The sequence below is a fragment of the Salvelinus sp. IW2-2015 genome, linkage group LG18 (assembly GCF_002910315.2).
Source record: "Salvelinus sp. IW2-2015 linkage group LG18, ASM291031v2, whole genome shotgun sequence".
NCBI lineage: Eukaryota > Metazoa > Chordata > Actinopteri > Salmoniformes > Salmonidae > Salvelinus > Salvelinus sp. IW2-2015.
This window is the reverse complement of record NC_036858.1, coordinates 29,062,489-29,084,243: the sequence shown is the minus strand read 5'-3', so window position 1 is coordinate 29,084,243 and position 21,755 is coordinate 29,062,489. Positions and strand designations below refer to the sequence as shown.

At 42.2% G+C, this 21,755-nt stretch overlaps 1 protein-coding gene and 1 long non-coding RNA gene across 2 annotated transcripts in view; one reads left to right on the top strand and one right to left on the bottom strand.

The window, feature by feature from the left end:
• Nucleotides 1–21,755, top strand: part of LOC111978172 (adhesion G protein-coupled receptor A1) — a 213,420-nt gene that overhangs the window by 98,257 nt on the left and 93,408 nt on the right. The window lies entirely within an intron of this gene.
• Nucleotides 3,316–5,959, bottom strand: LOC111978173 (uncharacterized). The gene is made up of 3 exons (XR_002879116.2): nt 5,448–5,959; nt 4,404–4,845; nt 3,316–4,317 (listed from the first exon to the last, which is right to left on the bottom strand). It is a non-coding gene; the product is annotated as an uncharacterized lncRNA (long non-coding RNA).

The following is a 21,755-nucleotide window of genomic DNA, read 5'->3' as shown; positions in this document are numbered from 1 at the left end:
TTAATGTGTGTGTCTGCGTGTGTGGGTGTTTCTGCCCGTGTGTTTTCCTAGTTACAGTGGATCTGACATTAGGTTGAAAGTCTGATCGTACTTCAGAAGCGTCAATAGTTAGCCTTGCTCTGGAGCTTTCATTTACCCTGGCTCTTTTTATATAATTAAAGCTGTTCAAACAATGATTGGATGTGAACTAATGGCATTTGCCCTCAGATAATGTATGACACTGGGAAATGTTTTCTTTATTTAATGAGAAGGGTTGCCGAGGCAAGGCATAGCTATTTGATTCCACGTGGGTAGCTCTTCTCTAGTCACACACAGGCAGTAATGGGATATGGGTAAAGCAGCCAGACAGACTAACTATCGTAATATGTATTGACTTGCATTTCATATGGTAATAATTATGGCAATACCTTTTGATGTTCATTGACCTGACAGTAATAGTTTACATGAATGAAAATGGCATGGCTGTGTTTGGAATAAAAGTGGCTCATAATAAAAACAACAATATTTTTGGTAAAATGCTGAGATCATTTTTCTTCGATTTAGAACAGCTCTCTTGCCATGTCATCGACGCGCGTGTGTGTGTGTGCTTGTTCTTGTGTCTGGCTGTCTGCGAGAGGGGGACGTTTTTGTGGGCGGAGGACAGAGTCATGTTGCACATTTTGCATTTCTCTGGAGGTAAGGCTTTGCACCGCCGCGATTTAACTTTAAAACTCACTCAATTCTCCCTCCACCCCGAATCCCATTCTACTGGGCCAGCAATACGCTCCCGTATCAAAGGTGAAAACTAATCTGGTCAGTGAAATTCCCCCTCGCTCATTCAGACACTGTGTGGCAGCCTGCCTGCCTTGCAAATGTCATAATGAGACCCAAACATGTAAATGGCTGCAGGATGAGATGGAGCGGTCACTTAGGCCTAAATGGCTGCAGATAGCAGAGCATTCAGTGTGTGAAATGGGATTGGACGGCGTTGTCATGCAATACATAATCAAAAAATGGAAGAGAAGATTGCAGAATAAAGGAGGGAGGGGTGGGAAGTGGGAATACATAAGGGGTCAGAACTTGAGGCAGACATTGGTTTCTCAGAGATAGTTATACCTCACTCACACACACGTGCACACATTCACACACACTGTAAACACGCACACTGTAAATACACACAGGCATACTGCACGTATGGAAATGCAATAGGATACATTCAAGCAAAGGAAAAGCTCTTTCTCTTTCCCTCCTCTCTTCTCTTCTAGACTTATCAAGTTGTGTATTGCTGCCACACATCATCGTAGGCCCAGTTATGGTCTGGCCCTGATGGCGATTCAGCAGTATCTAGTCTGTGGTATTGTTAAACAGCATTGCAGAGGGTTGTCTTTGGCAAGTCCTTCATCTGCACCAGCCAAATTTATTCTGAAGTGCTTTGGAAACAATGTGGTTTTTATGTTAATCGTAATAGTAATCAGGGCTCTGACATTACACTGCTTTTTATGGGTGGCGGCATTCTGATGCCATTGGAGGGCTCTATTGGTTCAGGAGACAGCGAAAACAAATGTTGGACAGGAACAGATGTGAGGAAGTCTATCTGGTGAGCTTTGCGATTGCACTAGCAGTAAGAGTTGTTAAACGGACACTTCACCACTTTTTAACATCATATTCATTATTTCCAGCAACATACCAGTGTCTACTAATGTAATAATGCCCTCCCCCTGGCTGAAAATCACTTATTTTAATTTTGATATAATTACCCCCAATGACATGGTAGGGAGCGATTTTTCTTAGGACCTTTTCTTCTTTTCTTTTTCACTGCAGAACATAGAAATGTGCCGTTATCAAATGTACTGGTATGGTGCTGGGCATAGTGTGTGTATGTGTTTATGCTCTTAGAAAAGCACTGCATTGTTCACGTAGACCTTTAGATGTTATAATAGTCTGGCAGGATATTTAACAAATGAATGTGTGTTCTATGTAGGTTGAGAGCCCTAGCTCAGTTAAGTTTGGAAGTCAGTAAGTAGCCCTTAGCCACCCCCTCCCCGTTTCCCCATTCCATATATGTATTTCTATTGACACATTCAGATTAGTGGAATAAGCATGATACATAAAGAAGTCTCATTTCATCCAGTATCTAGTCATTTGAAAGTTATTACCTCCTTCAGACTTTGTTCAGGTTGTTTCATTTGTTCATTTATACATCGAGTTCCATTCCTTCATAATCCCTTAGTTGTCATCAAGGTTCAGTAACATTTATGTAATGCTGAACAGGGAATGGGCTGTGCCTCACATATGCAGGCACACACACACACACACTGAACACACACYGGATCAAGGTCACTCCGCAGAGCATTTAGTGTAGCTTGAAGACTATTAGGAAAAGACACTGCAGTAACTAGTGATATAATTCAGATAAACAGCTAATGTTACCCCATTTTAATCTAAGGCAGAGGAAGAGACTCTGGGGACGTGATGTTAACCGTATCCTCCGATGTGTAAGTAGATAAATAAAGCACAAATTATACACACGACCCTTAAATAACGATGTTTGTCTGGAGGGACGTTCCACTGTATTCCAAATGAGATTCATTATCTCATAATGAACCTTAATATGATGGGGTTGTATTTGATTGAACTTGATTTCATTACTCTTAAACAGTGTGCTTATGTGCATGCCTCTGTCAACATTAAGTGGTAGTGAGTGAAGATGAGCGTGTTCCTGCCTTATTCCTTCTCCGAGCTTATCAGAGCATTCAACTAGCAGCCAGGGGGCCTCAGTGAAATGTTTTATAGAGTCGTTTGACGCACCCGTGCAACACACAGTGATGTCATTTTGAAATTGTGACTGACCAGCTCAAATTGGTCTTCTGTAGCATTTTTTTTTTTCATTGGATAAAAATAAAGACTCAGAACTACAAAATGGCATATCACACACTGCAATTGAGAAATTCTGCTTTGAAAGTTGATCCATTTAGCGAAACACTTTTGAGAAAAGGGCTTTGAAAGTTGTGGTACCTACTGGAGTGCTCTCCTTTGTCTACACCCATTCAGCATGGTTCACACCCTCAAAAAGCAGCCCCACCCATCTCTAAGGATTCACATGTGAGGTCATGTGCTAAACAGTGAGTAGTGTAAAGATTAAAAGTGGWAGTAGCCTACAATAAGGAACATTTACAGGTAAACATGGTGTCCAGATAAGTTTAGACACACTTGTCTAAATTGATGAGTCATGTGAAAATGTTATAACCCCCAGCCACATTCAGTGGTGGAAAAAGTACTAAATTGTCAGAGTTAAAGTATAATGTCAAATTCCGTATATTAAACCAGACGGCACAATTKTTTTTTCCTTTTATTAGCGTTAGCCAGGGGCACACTCCAACATAATCTACAAAGTATTTGACTTTAGTGAGTCGGCCAGATCAGTAGGGATGTTCTCTTGATAAGTGTGGGAATTGGACAATTTCTGTCAAAATGTAAGTACTTTTGGGTGTCAAGGAAAATGTATTGAGTAAAAAGTATCATGAATGTAGTGAAGTTAAAGTAGCCAAAAATATAAAATAGTAAAGTAATGTACAGATATCACAAAACAATTTTAGTACTTCCAAGTAATTTTACACCGCTGCCCAAATGCCTCCACACCAGTACATTAGCATACCATCACATGTATGGAATACTAAGTTAAGGTCAATCAACTGGAGATGAAACCCGAGTGAGGTGCACATGTACAGTACATAAAGATATTTATGTGGTGGACACTTGATATTGTTGTGGTATGTCACAAAATCATGTTACAACCACACACACACCTCAATATTTTGCTAAGTGGATGGCCTCTACAGAAGGTGTAAATGGTACAGCCAGATGGTTACTTGCATAGTAGCAATATCAGAAATAGGCAGTGTCAATATAAATAACATACACAATATCAGTGATAGAGGTAGTTCTATGCATACAATTAGGGGTAAAGTGGCCGAGCAGCAGGATACATTTTTTAAATTTATTTTTATAGTAGCAGCAACATGTGTGTTAGGAGGGAGTCATGTGAATAGAGGCACTGCAGATAGTGCTGATGACTGGTCCATCTAAACCAGGGAATCTATATTCCGAGAGCCTGTTTCTGTCCTGCCCTTGACTTTGGTGCAGGACATGTGACGTCCATACCCTCTTTGCCGCAAAACTCCCTGAGCTTGTCAAATATAGTTTGTCTAGCTGTGTCCAGTCCAGGTGGTGCTTTCACAGGCAGACCATCTATGGGAGGAAGGATGCGCAGCACCTGAAACCTGGGCCCGACAGTCCGATAACGCCTTGGCGACAACACAAGGCTCCAGAGCATTGAAGCTGTAAAACAGGGAACAAAAAACTGACATTACAACCCTGCACAACATCAATTCACCTCCCAAGTTTAGATAAGAATAACCTCATACAATGAAAATGATTTATCTGAAGTGCTGGTACTGCTTGATCTGTGGCAGTGGCCTGAAGTAGAGTCAGGTGTAGTTGCCAGCCATAGCTTTCCACCAGCACCGTACCATCCTCCAGTCCAACCAGCTGTGGGATGTTGACCCATCAGTGCTGTCCTTCACAACACCTGCAATCTCAAAGTGTTGACTCTGGTCTTTCTGAAGCGCTGCTTAAAATGAGGCAGAAGCACCAGTCAGGCAAACTTGTGATCAGGAAGTGAAGGTACAGATTGTGGTGGAGCTTGTGCATACCAGAGCACAAACTTGTTCTTGTTTTGGCCACTGCAGTTATCACAATTCAGGTCCACACGTGTTTTCCCATGTAGCTGATGCCTTTGCTTGCGCCAGCTCTCCTTTTGATGACTGTATGACTTGTGGATTAGAGTCATGCATGTTCTGATTGATGCTGAAAGAGAAATTCCATATATAAACATTTTAGCATTATTATACAATAGATGTGAAATGGCATTCTGAGATATTCCCTGTATGAACTGTGTTAGCTACTGTAGCTAGCCAGCCTGCTAATGTCAGCTGTCTAGCTAACAGCAAGCATTAACTAGCAATACAAACCAATTGTCATAGCTAGCTAAAGTTAACCAATAGGTTCAATGTTAGCTAGCTAACATTAGGCTATAACTAGCAATGTGAAATGGCATTCTGAGAGAACTAACGTTACACACAGTTCATACGCAAGTTAATGTTATCTAGCCAGCCACCTAACCTCAGCTGACGTTAGCTAGCTAACAGCAAGCTTTCATTTMGGGTCTTTTGTTTAGACATGTCACGTTAACTAGCTAAAATATGAAATATAATCCCAATCCATAGAGTAACGTTACTAGCAATATAAACCGACTGTCATAGCAAGCTAAAGTTATGTTCATTGTTAGTTAGCAAGCCAGCCATCGAACTCCAGCTGGCTAGCTAACAGCAAGCTTTAACTTAAAATGAAAACAACTTTCTGCCAAAATTAGAAACGCATAATATCTGAATGCGTTGCTAGATTCTTACCTGTATARATGGATGAAAGCTTCACAGCAGACTGCAACCACTTTTATAAGACACACTGTTTCCGTTTAGTTTGCACAGCTTGTTTGACTGGTGGTGTTCCACTGATTTCAAAACTTATTTTCAGAGTGAGAGTCAGCACTGCATGGCACGATCGTCGTCACAACTTGTTCCCACTGACCTTTGTCGATAGCGCCTGATAAATTCAGGGCAGCAATGTTATTGAGAGAAGTAGCAACATATTTGCAGTTATCCATGGCTAAAGTTATATATTTTCAAAATAACTATGTAGGCATTACGAGCAGCTCATTTTACAGACACAAGTTGCAACACCGCAGACCAATCCAAACTCATCTCTCGGCATGTCCAGCCCACTCATTATCTCAGCCAATCATGGCTAGCGGGAAGGTTGCTGTCTTTCACTGCTAAACCAACTATGCTCGTAATTTAACAATTGTATTCGTATTTACAGATTACATACAAGTTTGATATTAAGGCACATGAAAGTTKACATGTTCGAGAAGGCATTTCTGCCAAAAAACGCATGTTGATTAAAAACAAATGTACGTTCAAAAGGCTCTCCTGTGAAGTCGTGACTTGCGACATACGCCTAGTTTCGMGAATGGGTCACATATTTAATAGCTCCCTGGGTGTTTATGCTTGAGACTCGCCGTTTATTGTAATGGCTGCAGCTCTAAATCCTCTTTCGGACTGATATAGTTTCCCCTTTGTCTACACATGGGAGGATCCGGGACAAGGACCAGGCTGAAAAAGTGGGCATAGGGGGTAAAATGTGCCACAAATAATGTGACCAAACATGGGTCAAAATGTTTCTTATATCTCTCAGATATAGGACAGACACTTCAAAACCGTATTCCTTATGATTCAGTTTTTGTGTTTTTGTGTTAACAAATGTGTTATTCAATGTGTTTCTATGGGTAATAGTAGTAAAGGCAAAATTCAATGTTCAAAATTCATTTTCTTTTTTATATATATATTTTTTTATACCTACAGGGGTCCTAAAATTCTATATCAAATGGATAAATTATCAATTTTATGACCATCTTTAAACAATTCCATATGTTAGCTTAGTAGATATTGCAATCTAAGGGCTTAGACCTACAGGGGTTAATGAATGTTGCATGTCTAGGGAGTTTGACTAGCCTGCTCGCCTGAGTGTTATTGGGTGGCTGTAGATGGGCTTGATTTGTACACTCTCCAGTTCGGTTCCAGCACGGCAGCTCAAGGATGATAAAGCATGGTGCTGGATGGAGTCAGGAGCCCTCAGGCAGTTCACCAAGGGATTTTAATGTGTGTGTGTGTGTGTGTGTGTGTGTGTGTGTGTGTGTGTGTGTGTGTGTGTGTGTGTGTGTGTGTGTGTGTGTGTGTGTGTGTGTGTGTGTGTGTGTGTGTGTGTGTGTCTGTGTCTGTGTGTCTGTGTGTGAGCCTCTGTATCTCTGTCGTGTGCATGTGAGGGAGCGAGAGCAAGGAAGAGCTATTGAGCGCATGCGCTACAATTTGACCATAATCCCTAAATCTTTATGAAAATAAATATTGGTATACAGAGGTGAGTGATTCCAGCAACATCATAGCACAACACCTCCCAGACCCAACTGACTCGTAATCTCTCAATGCTCAATGTAACTGGGATATTCTGAGATTATGGATTGGATAGGCCAGGTTTAATTGACACTAGTAATCTGATTTTGAGGATGTTGGGGGAGAACGCGTGCCGTGTGGATTAAACGTGTAGCAACAACACAGACACGGGATACAGAGGCTGTTTGGCTGCAGAGGGGAGAGGGACAATGGGGCGTGTTTAGACGGAGCATGGCTGCTAATCCAGAATAGGCTCAGCCGGCTTGGGCACAGTTATATTGCGGCTCAGTCTGTAATGAATTGTGCTGTCATGGCACCGCTAAACGCAGTAATAAAGTCCACACAGGCAGCCAGGCAGCGCTCACTGTGATGTAATAAGATTGTAATAATGATAATAACTGTGAGTGGTCTGGATGGAGGTATCATATTGGAGGCTGGCTGGCTGCTGTCCTTATCTGACGCTGAGAGTAGGGCTGGGTTGGGAAGAATATGAGAGGAATGGGAATTGTTCAGAGCCTAGTGCTAAAAAGTATTGCAATAATCACTCATTATCACTGCTATATAAACAAATAGTGATATACTGGCTTGTTTTAATGTCCCTACAGGCAAAGTATGATGATTGGATATTGCATGATGTGTATGTGGTGCTACTAGAGACAACACCAGCGATGATAATGATGAAAGGATGTTTTGCAATTGAGAGAATATGCAATGGGAGCAATTGGTTGTGAGATCATGTTGATGCCAGACACAGTCTGTCAGTATTTGGCATCAATCAACCAGCAGTCTTTGTTTCCCTGTACTCAGTATTAGAGGCAGGGTTTGTGTCTGTCTGTCTCTCCCTGCATCTCCCCTGGAGTATAAACACTGGGACTGGCAACACTACAAACTATTTGTTCAGGGCAGGCAGTCAGGCACCCTGCAGCTTGCTTCGCCATTTTTTCCTCCGGTAGCATCGGTCTGGTTGAAAGTGACATCTCCGTCCACCCCCACTCCTCCATATTCCCCTCTTTACCCCCCCCCTCCCCCCAACCCAGGACACCTTTTTCCTCTCCTATCTTCCTCCAAACCCATGCTCCAGTCTCTCTTTTTCATCTCCCTTGATTTTATTTTGCTTGACCATTTAAAACACATACAAATTGTACACCCCCCGGTAACAGATACATATACCAAACATGTTGAGGATCTGAACACAAAGTCAAAGACTTGTTTCCATTGTGGTCCTCTTTTTGGGCAAGGGCAGCAGGGCATAACAAGTGACACGGGCACTTATAATATATATGTATATAGGGTCATCTGCAGCTATTTGTTGAGTGAGATGAGACTTTGCCAAGGTCCCTTGCCATATATATATACAAAAAGGAAAATATACACACCTAGCAAATCACTCCACTAGCACAGGGTTGTTTACATCATTAACCAAGCCCTGCAGGAGTGTTTGAACCTATGACTGGCAGAAACGGCTTTAATCACAGGAGTTTGTTCCACTCTACCACTGCCATATATAAAAACGTGTTTAATGAAAAATGAAAAGCTGAAATGTCATAAGTCAATAACTATTCAACTCCTTTGTTATGGCAAGCCTAAATAAGTTCAGGAGTAAACATTTGCTTAACAAGTCACATAATAAAATCATGTGCAAGAAAATCATTTCACATCCTGAAAATGTTTTGATTTTTTAAAAAGTTACTAAGACAATCCCCAGAGACTCTGAGGGCAGACTTCATCCTAAAAGCAAACAAGGAAATAAAAGGAGACCTTCTGTTCTACACGGATGATCCTAATGCTTGGCACACAGCTCTCCACAAGACCAACAATGAACTTCAAATGTCAGAAAACAAAATAATGAGGCAACCCGCAAATATAGCATTAATATTTTTAATAACTGCACTGTGATGGTTCAAGGTTCGGAGGCCAGTCTGGATCAATTTGTTCGCTACCTCGACCAAATAAAACATATTGTTGCTGTCCACTACCTACAACAGCCTCCACTCCCTCTGTGCCCCACTATGTAGTCCCCGGCGTCCCTCTCCCTCCTTCGCCTGCAGCAGACACAGCCCTGAGCATGCCTCTCTCACACGTGACACCTGCAGTACCACAGCATCTTACATAGGAGAGGATCAGCCTGGTGCGTCAGCATAGGGATGAGATCTGGGAGCTGCAGTGTGCAATGAAAAATGTTTAAGTTTGCAGACTTAGAGAGGAACTGTCCAGCACAGTCAACATCAGCCACATGCAGGACCTGCAGAAGGAGCTACATGAGTGAAGGCAGGAATTTCTCAGCCACCACCATCCACTCTACAAATATTACCGCAAAAACCCAGGACCAAGCCAACAGCTGAATCGGAACCCACAAATCAGACTCTCCTTTAGACCTGCATCTGTTGTCCCTTCACAGAGACTGGAGAACAGCCAGGAACACTGCCCCCCCCCCCCCCCCCACACCACCCTCTTCAATTCCCCCTAAACCCTCCCTCCCATGCTACCAGACCCGTCCCACCTCAGTACAGCTCCACCACTTCTCTCCCCAGGAACTGCATGCAGATACACTGTGCTATGCCCAAGCCGTACGCAGTAAAAGAGCTCCACGCAGAGTTTGGGGCATCGTCCGCCACACTGCCCTCCATACCACCCTCTTCAATTCCCCCTAAACCCTCCCTCCCATGCTACCAGACCCGGCCCACCTCAGTACAGCTCTACCAGACCCGGCCCATCACAGCTCTACCAGACCAAGCCCACCTCAACTCAGCCCAGCTCGACCACTTCCTTAGGGTCTGGCAAAACAAAACACAAAACATCAGCCTACATATGCTGAGAGTTTGGAGCTTCCCCAGCCCCATTGCCCTCCACACCACTCCCTCCACACCACCTCCCTCCAAGGCTTGTTTTGGTTACCCTCCCTACTCCCATCCCCAAGACAGGCCTGGAACGCTCCTACTCCCCATGGCAGCCCCAACCCTGCAACAGGAGCCACACCAAAACCTCCTGTGCACACCAAGAATGGAGCATTGGCAACCACCCTGGGCCCCTACAGCAGCTCCATTCCTTTGGAAGGAACTTCATCCGGGTGGACTGAGCTCTGCCAAGACTGCTCTCCCAGTTCTCACCCCTGTATCCAGTGACTTGAGGGAGGTGTGTCAAATGCTCAGTCTGCTCTACTCTCACGTGGTTGGCAAGGGACCTTGGCAAAGTCTCATCTCACTCAACAAAWAGCTGCAGATGACCCTATGCCTGTTCGCTGTTATGGGAATGAGCTTAATAACCCCTCTGACTTTAAATCTCGTAGGGGGCTTGGACTAATGCACCTAAATGTGCGAAGTATGATTKAAAAATGGACACAATTGACTTTTGGGTACAGGACTTGTGTTCTGACATTCTGGTTCTCCCGGAAACATGGTTCTGTCTCTGATAAAGACKTCAAAGTAAATTATTATTARGTATTTAGATGTGACAGATTACAGAAAGGGGTGCTAATATATGTAAAATCGAATTTCATGGCATCCCAATCTTTCAATATTTCTGTTCCCAAGAGTTTTGAGCTCCTGGTTGAAGATGTCCATAAACCAGAATACACATGTATTTGTTGCTGGGATTTACTGCCTTCCTGCTGCCATGTCGGATGCTATTGATCCTATATATGAGTGTTCAACACCTTTTCGGTCGTCGGAGTTGGTCATTTTAGGGGGTTTGAATCTGGATTGGCTATCCCAGACCTCCGATCAATTTAAGAGTATATYCATTGATTTTAATGTGACTCAATTGATCTCAAAACCCACACGGATAACGACTGCCTCGCCTGGTTCACCAACTACTTCTCAGACAGAGTTCAGTGTGTCAAATCGGAGGGCCTGTTGTCCGGGCCTCTGGCAGTCTCTATGGGGGTGCCATAGGGTTCAATTCTCGGGCCGCCGAATCATTCTTCTCTAGTACATCAATGATGTCGCTCTTGCTGCTTGGTGATTCTCTGATCCACCCTCTACGCAGACGACACCATTCTGAATCATACTTCTGGCCCTCATCTTTGGACACTGTGTTAACAAACCTCCAGACGAGCTTTAATGCCATACAACTCTCCTTCCGTGACCTCCAACCTGCTCTTAAACGCAAGTAAAACTAAATTGCAAAACTGATCGCTGCCCGCATCTGCCCGACCCGTCCAGCATCACTACTCTGGACGGTTCTGACTTAGAATATGTGGACTCTGTAAACTCTCCTTCAGACTCACATTAAGCATCTCCAATTCAAAATTAAATCTAGAATCGGCTTCCTATTTCGCAAACAAAGCATCCCTTCACTCATGCTGCCAAACCAATGACCCTCGTAAAACTGACTATCCTGCCGTCCTTGACTTCGGCGATGTCATTTACAAAAAGAGCCTCCAACACTCTACTCAGCAAATTGGATGCAGTCTATCACAGTGCCATCCATTTTGTCACCAAAGCCCCATATACTACCCACCACTGCGACCTGTATGCTCTCGTTGGCTGGCCCTCGGCTTCATATTCGTCACCAAAACCCACTGGCCTCCAGCTCATCTATAAGCTCTTTGCTAGGTAAAGCCCCCGCCTTATCTCAGCTCACTGCGTTCACCATAGCCAGCACCCACCCGTAGCACGCGCTCCAGAGCAGGTATATTTACACTGGTACCACCCCAAAGCAACAATTTCCTACTTTGGCCGCCTTTCCTTACAGTTTTCTCTTGCTGCCATGACTGGAACGAATTGCAAAAATCACTGAAACATAGAGACCCATATCTCCCTCACTAACTTTAACCCAGCGCTGTCGAGAGAGCTCACAGATCACTGCACCTGTACATTAGCCCATCTATAAATATGGCGACCATCCCCATACTCACCTCATCCCCATGATGCTGTCGACGCCCTTGACCTTAGCAGAGGTTATTGTAAGTGGAGTTCGTGATCCAATTAGAGCTATTGATCATGGTTTCTCCATAGGTCACTAGTGCGTTCTGTGCAAGTCATTGATTATTAACCTGGGGTGGCGTACAACATTGGATCTGAATCTCCTCTTTGGAAAATGTTATTTCGCTTGTAAGAAACCTTTCTTAGTAGGGAGTGAGATGTTTTGTCTGAGTATAATCTAAAGCAGTACAGCATAGAAGTGTAAGAGAGACTTTTGCGGCATGATACAGCCGGCTGAGATTGTAGATGAGACAAAGAGCCTCGCAATACACGATGGCACACGCGAGCGTTACGGATAGGGCCGCAATTGAAAGATCATACCCTCTTATGAGGTAGTGTTGGATCTTGTCTTGAGAGACACTGTTTCTGACCAGTCATCAAACTATCCAACAATCACTCGCGGGGCAGGCTTTCTTATCCTATTATTATTAGGCTCGAAACGTATATTGCCGCCTACGCTCACCTAAAAAACAGCGTGGCAATGAAAGATCCTTTACGCTCTCCCAACAGAAAACATCACACAAATAAAGAAAACATTATAGACAGAATGAAAGAAGAGAGAAAATAAGAACAAATTTAAAGACCAGATTAGGTGTGGGTGGGGTGAAACTTATGTGACACAAATTAAAGACACGACTAATGAAAGCAATATAACATTGCACCCGATAATGGTTTGATTGTTAATTGTGAAATTATAATAAGAAGTAAATAAGGTGGTGATGAGTTCCCACGATGGAAACAGAAAAGCACAGGAGGGGAATATAAAGGCGTATAAACAATTATACCTAAAAGGAGATAGCTGCCCTAGATTTTTCGCGCGGGCAGCGGTTCATCTCGCTTTCCCCCCGACAAGTTTCTTTTTGTGTGTATTGGGGAGCCACACGACTGCACTATTCCTCTTGACCGGACTGGTTTTTTGGATGTACTATGGGGTGAAACACTGGGTTTGGAAAAAAAATAAATGGTGCCCCATCTTATTATGTCGGCATATAAGCTCTGGTGGCCAAACCACAAATTTGCCCCTTAACCAGAAAAGTCATTATGGGTTGGCGCCGCGTTTGTTGCCACCCACCGCCCAGTTGCGGTCGTTATCATATCTAACAGTGTGGCCCCCACGAATTGTGGCTTTCTTTTTCTGCTACATGTGGTATGGGGGCGTATCCATTGTGAGCGCTTCTAGTGGTTGTTGAATTATATGCTAAGAAGGTCTTCGCCTAAATTCACTCATAATACTGCCACTAGGGCGGTCGAACTCATATGTACTTCGGCCTTCACCCCAGGTCGCCGAATAAAATTAACCATTTTGATTCGATTTGTCCACACCCACAACATATGGTACACGGATAAAGAAGGAAGGGGTCGCGTGGAATTAAAAATTGGTTATAGTATTAATACATTTTTTGACTCGGATTTATTTGGTGGATGAATTATTTAAAAATCATCTAGTGGTGGGAGAACACCAATAGGAGTATTGGAAAAAAACAAGGTGCCCGCCCGCTTAATCCAAGTTGTTTGTGGTAAGAGTATTGTTTTTGGCCGCCCCCTTTGTGGCTCTCTCGCTCGCTTTCATGTGTTGGGGAATTCACTTTGTTCATTAATTGACAGTCTGAAAGTTATATTCTTTATACTGGCCAAGTGTTGTCTAGTTTGTAAATTCTGGTAACCCCCCCGAAAATGATTAATAGTAGTTCCTCACATAAAAACAGCAGCTTAAGACACATGAAGTAAAAAGATAAGAAAGAAGATGGTTCTTAATTAAAAAATTTAAATGTGAAAACTCTCTGTTAGATTTCTCAATTTACCCCTCTGGACTTTGTATTTCTCAATTTTGTTTCTTTTTCTATATTATTTAAAAGGAGATTGAAAAAAAACAAAACCCCCCTCTTCCCCCATCGCAACAACAAAAGATATAAACTGATTTGAAATGCTGAAAAGAATACACTCGCTAGGTAGGGTTGGTGGAGCAGATAGGACAATTCATGCACCTTTGGCGCTCAAAACAAGAACTAGAAGATCCATTAGGTAGGTAATTTTTCTCCATATTTAGTACCTGCTAAATTTTTAATTGTAGAAATTATATCGTTTCCCAACAAAAACTAACATTATGACTGCTGTGAGGCCTTGTGGTTGGTTTTAATCTTAAGTCCCACACCACTCCACCACATAAGATACTTGTTTTATAAAGTAAGTTTGGTTACGCTTTCCTGGACAAGCGAATTGTTGTTAAATAACACATATTTGAATGTAGTTTTTCTGTTTATGTTTTTTCCCATACTCTGAAAAATTCTCTCAAAGTGTATTTTTTCAAACACCGGTGTGCAGTTATTAAATCACATGCCTTTTTAAGACAATTCCCCAAAGAAGAATTTTTGACACATCTATTATTGATAGTTTAGTTGGGGGATCATCCGGAAACACTCGGCCGCTCCAAAAGGATTTTAAACTCTTATCAGAAAATTGCAAATATCTGAGCGTGATTCCTCCTCAGGCGAGGGTAGAAACAACAGCCTTTTGCCAGCTGGGCTGTTTTAGGAAGGGAAAAGTGGAACTTAAACTAATGACTCTTTGTTCTACAAAGAGCTGCCCCCGGATCGGTTCATTATAACATCGCTTCAGCAGCAAGTCCCTAGAATAGGAAACCAGCAAAGTTTTTTTGTTTTTTTAAAAGAATAACTAATTAGAAAGTTTTTACAGAGAAAAATTTAAATTTTTTCGTATTAAGTAACTAAACATGAACACTAAATAATCAAATTGGACTAATACTATTATACCTTAATAACCACACACTCCCCCTGATTTTCACACAATGCTACCCAGAAGCGAAATTAGAGAAATAAAGTAACTTAATAATACAAATTATCATAAAACAATAAAAAAAAAATAAATAAAGGGGTTGAAGTTAAAATAGTAAAAATATAAGCAAACGGGCTTTTATTGCTGGAAGTGTTAACATTAATTCTTTTCTTCTTTTCCTCTGCGTTAAATGCAGAGGTTTTTTCTTTATCTTGATCTCAATGGAACATTATAAACACTTAGAACTGAATGGGATAAGTGATCGCTTTTTAATCATACCTTGTCCTCTGCAGGCCTTGTTTATTTCAGTAAAAACGGTGGTGTAGTTGACCGCTGGTCAGTCAATGCTCGGCTCGTGAGTCTCTCTCTGCTCCAGCCTCATTTATTGCTTAACTCGCCTGGTTACAACCCTGAAAGTCAACTCTCGCAGTGAAGGGTCGTTTTGTTTGTATTTTTGCAGCCACGAAGTTTACTCTGTGACGCAGGGGTGCGGAGATTGGCGTGCATATAAGAAATTTAATGAAATTTTTTACGGGAAGAAGAGTCGGACTGGGCAGGGCTGGGGATGCTTGTGATCCTCAATTACTATAATTTGCTAGAGCAATGGCTCTCTGCGCCGAAGCTTTGACCATAGTGCGTGAGCTAAATAAGAGGGGGCGCAGTATTTATCAACAACTAGAGTTGAGGAGAAGAACTTTGTGAGATAAACTATGATCCCTCCACAGGGTTTGCGAACGAGGGAAGCACAAAAAATTGAACTTTTTACACACCCCTTTACAAATAAAGGTGTTTGAACCCTTGTGAACCTACAACTAAGCCAGTCTCAAAACAAAAAGATTGTGTTGTGTCATTGTAGAGAATAAATCCATATTGGTTTTTGAAAAGACAAATCACAATCCTTCTTTTGGTAAGTCCATTAGTGTAATATACATAAGGAAGATTGGATGCCGCGAGGGTAAAATACAGAATGTACAGACATCTGATATAATACCATGTATAGTAGGAAGGAAGTGTGGTAAGGGGGCGGGAAATGCTGATTCTTGTAATGGGAATAGGGCGGGGAGGTATTAAGACATACTGAGAGGCCCCCATCTCACTCAAGCAAACCCTTACTCACATGTGTTCCAATTGGGGCACGTTTGTGTTAGCTAATCCAAAGTTTATCATTTTAAACAGCGTAATAATTAGTTCCCGATTCATTGAAACGCTTGCAATTATTTAGGCACATTGCTGAAATACTGGTGTACCCCTGATTGAAAGATACGCAATCACGACTGGCCTGGTAATGACGTAAAGGTAACCGTAAAGGGTAATTGGCGGACCTGGAAGGGGATTAATGTAGCGCACACTAAAGGATAAAACATAATATTCGAAATAGTCTTTGGGCTAAGGATGAGAGCTACACCAACTATTAGCCACTCACATCCATCTTGGCTGAGTGAACTACACCTCTCCAATCTGGACAATAAACACAAAACAAAATCTAAAACTAGAAGACATTTATTGCTGATCAAATGAGGTTGGACGAAAACAGGTTACAAACACACAAAACAATCGATCGGATGGAAAAAAGTGTGAATAAAGGGTGATTCACAAAAAAAAGGGAACCTGATTACAACCAGTACGAAACACGTTTGACTCTATAACTGACAGACACTGAACAAAAATATGTAGATCTTTTAATTTATTTCTCACCTGAACCGCCTTTGGAATGGGTAGAAGGGGTGTTCTTGAAAAACACAGAAAAAGTCGGAATTAAAAGGGATTCGTAATTAAATTGTTTTTACATAACGGGTTTTTACTTTGGAAATCCTCTTTTGTAACTTTATGATATATAAAAAGGTAGACCAGGAATATAAAGACAGATTGAAAGAGCAAGCGTAGATGAGTGAGGTGAGGTGAAAAAGGCTGGCGCGCTGATCAATGTTGGAGGAGGGGGAAAGGCAACCCAAAGCTAAAAAAGGAGCAAAGACCAATAAAAAAGAACATAATGAAACCCCGAAAATGAATAGGAAATAGTTAAAAAGAGACAACGGAGTTTCCTGAACCGGAAGCACTTACCGGACCAGTACACAATCTCAGGATATCCATCGAGAAGACGAATTCTCGCGCCTATACAATTTGGTATGGGCAAGGAGCAAAAGAAAGAAAGAAAAGAAGAAGACGATTCATGAGTATAAAAATAACGGTGTTATTTTTATGTGGGTATTGTGTTGGCCCTCACTGTACACCCATTGTTCTGCTTTCTTTAGATTCCTGGGGTCCCCGCCCAGCCGCCCCCTGGAGCCTTCAGGAGTATTGATCGGAAAACCAACCACCAAACCAACACCCGGAAACAATTTATCCACAACTCTATAAAAGTATTCGTTGCAACTGTGTCTCTAGCGACAAATGAAGGTTAACGGGACAGCCTTTTTGAAAAAATTCAGTCCCACGACCCGCCGCCCCCAAGAGATACAAGGGGTTTACTGGGTTTTATTTGCGCGCAGGGGGTTTGGAAATTTAGTTTTGCCCAATCACATATCCCTGCATAAGTCAGTTTCAACCGAGTCCATTTATTTGAAGAGTCAAATAAAAGAGAAGATATAAGCCTGAGGCTACCCATGGCACACGAACTTGCACTAGAGGAAAAAAAACAAAAAGTTGGCCACTCCGCAGATTTATGTATGTGGAGTTCTTTCCCTGACACGGAAATTGCAGAAGCGGGCGACAGAGTTATATTAGGTATCACACGAAGGTGTGGGGTCAACTTTAGGGGAACCACCAAGTCAGATTAACAGCCGACTGGAACGGAGGTGAGGTGTGCGGTGCTGGTGTTGTTTGGGGTGTTTTTATTTAACTTTATATTTTATTAGAAAGAAGCTTTCATAGCGCTCTTTTTTGTTCTCTTTAGAGACAACTCAAAGGTACTATCTTTTTCCATTGTTTTATTTTATAAATAGTTATTCATCAGGGATGAAAATCCTCATATCAGCACCGCACCTCGGCCACAAATATATAAACACAAGTGGGCAAAAACCAAAGGAATATACAGGAATAAGAACAAAACAAAACCAAAAAATATATAACGCCTCTCTACGTCATAGCTACAACACACAAATTCTACATCTCGGATGGATACCTACATTTTATTTTTCAATGAATTCCACACAAGCCACTTATTTTTGGAAACAAATAAGTAAGAGAGAATAGAAAGAGGAGTCACAAACGACAGGCACCGTATGTGTTGCGAATAGGTGACTGGTTTTGAGAGAGCTAAACATAGATAATCTTTACCTTTATATGCGAGTTTTCAATTTAGGGCTTCATGCCTTTGGAAATTGTATTGCGACGGCTTTAGTTTGAGTGTTATTTGTAGTGGGAGACATCCTCGTGTTCCGCATATCCCGCAGAGCCAATGTCTTAAGTGTGAAGCTGTTGTATCGCGCGAGGTACTGTGTAGAGGTGATTTCAAGGTTGTTTCAGATTATTTGGATTTATTTATCTTTTCCACCACCTCATATTCTGGGATGAGGAGTTTTATTCACACTCGGTTTTTCTTTTATAATATATCTTGTATAAATATTGGTCTTCTTATTTCTCAAATTTGGATGCAACCCCCACCCGATTATATAAATTAATTACCAAATTATAAAAAGTTGGGGATAAAATATACTACTCTTATCCACTCTTTTACTTTTATTGTGAGTACACACACTACTTTAATCGAATTCGTTGTACGGTTTTTTTTTTGGTGTAACAAGTTTTTAAGCATGGCACCTAAATAAAGCCTTGCACCCACTCAGGACCTTAAACTATCGGTGTTTTTAGGGTTGAGCCTTACCAGTACTTTAAGGTATTGAAAGTCCCTAACTGTCCTTATGTGCTCTGCCTTTTAATGTAAGATCAGGCTCCATGGATAAAAATGTTTTATGCTTATACTTGATGTGTCCATGATTATGACCAAGAGCTAGCTACTTGTCTTCTTAGAAAAAAAATTTGTATGGGCTGCCACTGTTTCTCAATTTTTACAACTTTTCTGTTGAGACCACTTGTTTGCTTTTTGTGGCAGGGGGGGGTTTTCCTTGTGCAAAAAAGACCACTATAAAGGCCCCCTAAAGGGAATAAATGTGAAGAGTCGGGCCCTACCACTATTCCAGCCCCACAAACCCAGGGGTATATTATTTTCTCTAATATGCTTGACTAAAGGGAGGACTCAACCTCTCGCCACGACACTTAGAGTTAAACCACCTGGTAGCCGTGCCCTCGGCCGCCCTAGACAACAGATTCCGGCTGGGGTGTTTTAGATTGCAAAACCGGTTCAAACACCAGAGCAGTGGCAGTGCTAGGCAAACACTAAGCGTGCGCAGCTAACTTTTCATGGAAGAGGTAGAGCAATTTCATGGGTTGAGTGCACTACATCACAGGGAGTCATTTAGTTATTGCTTTTAGGGTAGGTCGTGAGGTCTGGTGGCCCCTGCCCAATAGGTTTGGGTGGGTTTTTTCTTTTGGCGGTCCCCCACCCTCAAAACCCATTTTTTTTTCAAAATTTGCCCGCCCCCCAATATGTCACATCTAGCCCCCCCCTTTTGTTTTTTTTTTAAATCATATATGTCTGGTTTAAGCCAACAGAACTTGGGTCCCAAGTGAGAAGAGGGTGCGAAGATTGGGGAACATAGAGAGTAGCAAAAAAAAAAAGAACCTAACAAAGACAGGTCGGAGACAGAATATATATGTGGAGATTTTACATGGATAAGTATATGAAAGTTCGGAAAACAAAATATTTTGATCCTTTGTACCATATAATAAATTACTATGGTATTGTGGACAATTTTTGGTAATCAAATCTTTCAACCAATCATTTTCAAATATTAATGCACAATGTATATATAAAAGAACAATTTAGAAAGAGAAACAGAGCAAAAAAGGGTCCCAAATGTTTTTGGTGAAAAAAAAGTCTTTAAAGAATGCTAGGCCTTTTTCTTCTTTTGTTCCTTATTGTGTGGGGCAATCTTGGGCCGCAAAGTAAACAATATTGAGACCTCACTAAGAACTCCATCCCCTTCCGAACATCCTGGAGAGGCTACCTGGAGTGCCGTAAAGCAAAGATTGTTGAAGAAAGTGGAGCTTATTCGGCTTTCGGAATTAGCTGAGCGGGGTAAGGGCCTTGGTTGTTTTTGTGAAGTGTAAGGTGTAGTGAAAGTGATAAGTAGTGTATGAATTAAGTTTACGCAACACGAAACTTGGGGGTGAGTGCGTAATGATAGCAACGCTAAAACCGCCCTGGTGTAGGCCCCCCCTGTTCCCCGACCAAGTCCAGCCCACGCCACTTAGCCTAACAGAGCTATAAACTGTAGAGTTGGGGGAAAACAAAAAAGAGGGAGGGGCCACTCGAATGCACTTATAGGCAAACGTGTTGTATTAACAAAGCAATTGGGGGGAAGTTTTTCAAGCAAAAGGTGGGGATTCATCCATCCCCGGCCTCACTGAGAGGGGGTCGCTGGGGGTTAAATTCCCCCGTGTGTTTTTTTAAAAGTTTAAAAGAACTACCTCCTGGGGTAAATAAATGTGTCCGCCTCCTTCCTCCTAATTTAGTGGTATGAGGGGAGTGGGGGCGCGCCCCCCCTTGCGCCGGCTCAGGTTAACAAAGAGACAGCCAAAAGAATATTGGAATTGCCCAAAAGGAATAAGAAAAAAGGAGAATTGGTATCATGGTGAAGTGTGAGGTTATGGTTTTAAGGATTGGCCTCCGCCCAACACATGGTGTTTTGACCCCAAAAAAATTTTTTCACCGGGCGCTACTTGTTTTTTTCCCCTGGGTTCCCCGTTTGTTTCCCCTGAAAAAAAAGGGGCCCCCTGGGAAAAAGGTTTGGTTGGGAGGATACAAAGGCCCACTTCCCGACCTTTATTTTTCTTAAAACCACCTAGAGTCAAAACCTTCCTGTTTTTTTGGGGGGGTTTTGGGTTTTTTTTTAAAGGGGTGTAAAAGAAAGTTGGCTTCACAGCCCCCCGGCCCGTTGGTTTTTTTTAAGCGCTTTGTAAGGCTTTTTGTTCTGGGGGTGTTTTCTTAATTATGTAGCTCATTTCATGACCGATGATAATGAGCATAGCCGCCCCCCCCATTGAGAGAAGAAATCATTGTACCTGTGGAAACCGTCAATTGTTGGGGTTACTTTAGTAGAAATTAACCCTGCCCACAAAATAAAGGGTATTTCCCAAATTATAAATAGTGGTTTTTAGGCCCCGGGGGGGGTTTTGGGTACAGCAGGGGTTTGGGGGGTGGGGGAAAAAAACCAAAAACCAAATGGGTTTTTTTTCGCCCAGTTTTTTTCACTATATAGAACACTCCCCATCTTGGGGGCGCGCGAGGAGCCCCGGGTTAGAAAAAAATCCACTTTTTCTGGCCTAACTGAAGTCCCTTTATTCTTTTATGGTCCTTTTTTAATAAGATCTGACAAAAAGCCCCCCTTTAGGTTCTATAAGTTAAAGGATTTAAGAAAAATATTATGGTTTGGGTTTATTTTTGGGAGGGTTGAGATTTTGCCCCTCGCCACGGCGGGTCCACCCTCCCACCCCCCACCTTTGTTTAAAAACAAAAGAGAAACCCTTTAATTGGGAGGAATTCAATTTTACAAATTGGGATTTCACATGAATTAAAAGAAAAAATAAAAAAATACCCTCCTCCCCTTTGGGCCCCCCCCCCTAAAAAATTTTGGAAAAAGGGTAAAAATTAAAAAAAGGTTTTATATAAATGAAAAATAGCCTCTGGGTTTTAAAGCCCCCTAGCCCAATTGTGTGGCCCCCTCCTTGTAGTGGGGAAACCAGCATACAAGGTTCCGCCATTAACCTCTGTTAGAGCCCTAAAAAGGCCCCTTTGTCCAGGTTACGGTTCCCCCCTTTTTTGGTTCAAAAAGTTGGGGAACCAAAAAAAAAAGCCATGTAACAAGTCCATTTACTCTGCCGTCCTGGTAAGCCCCTAAAGCCGTTCAGGTTTTTTTTGCTCCTGGTTTCCCAGTGG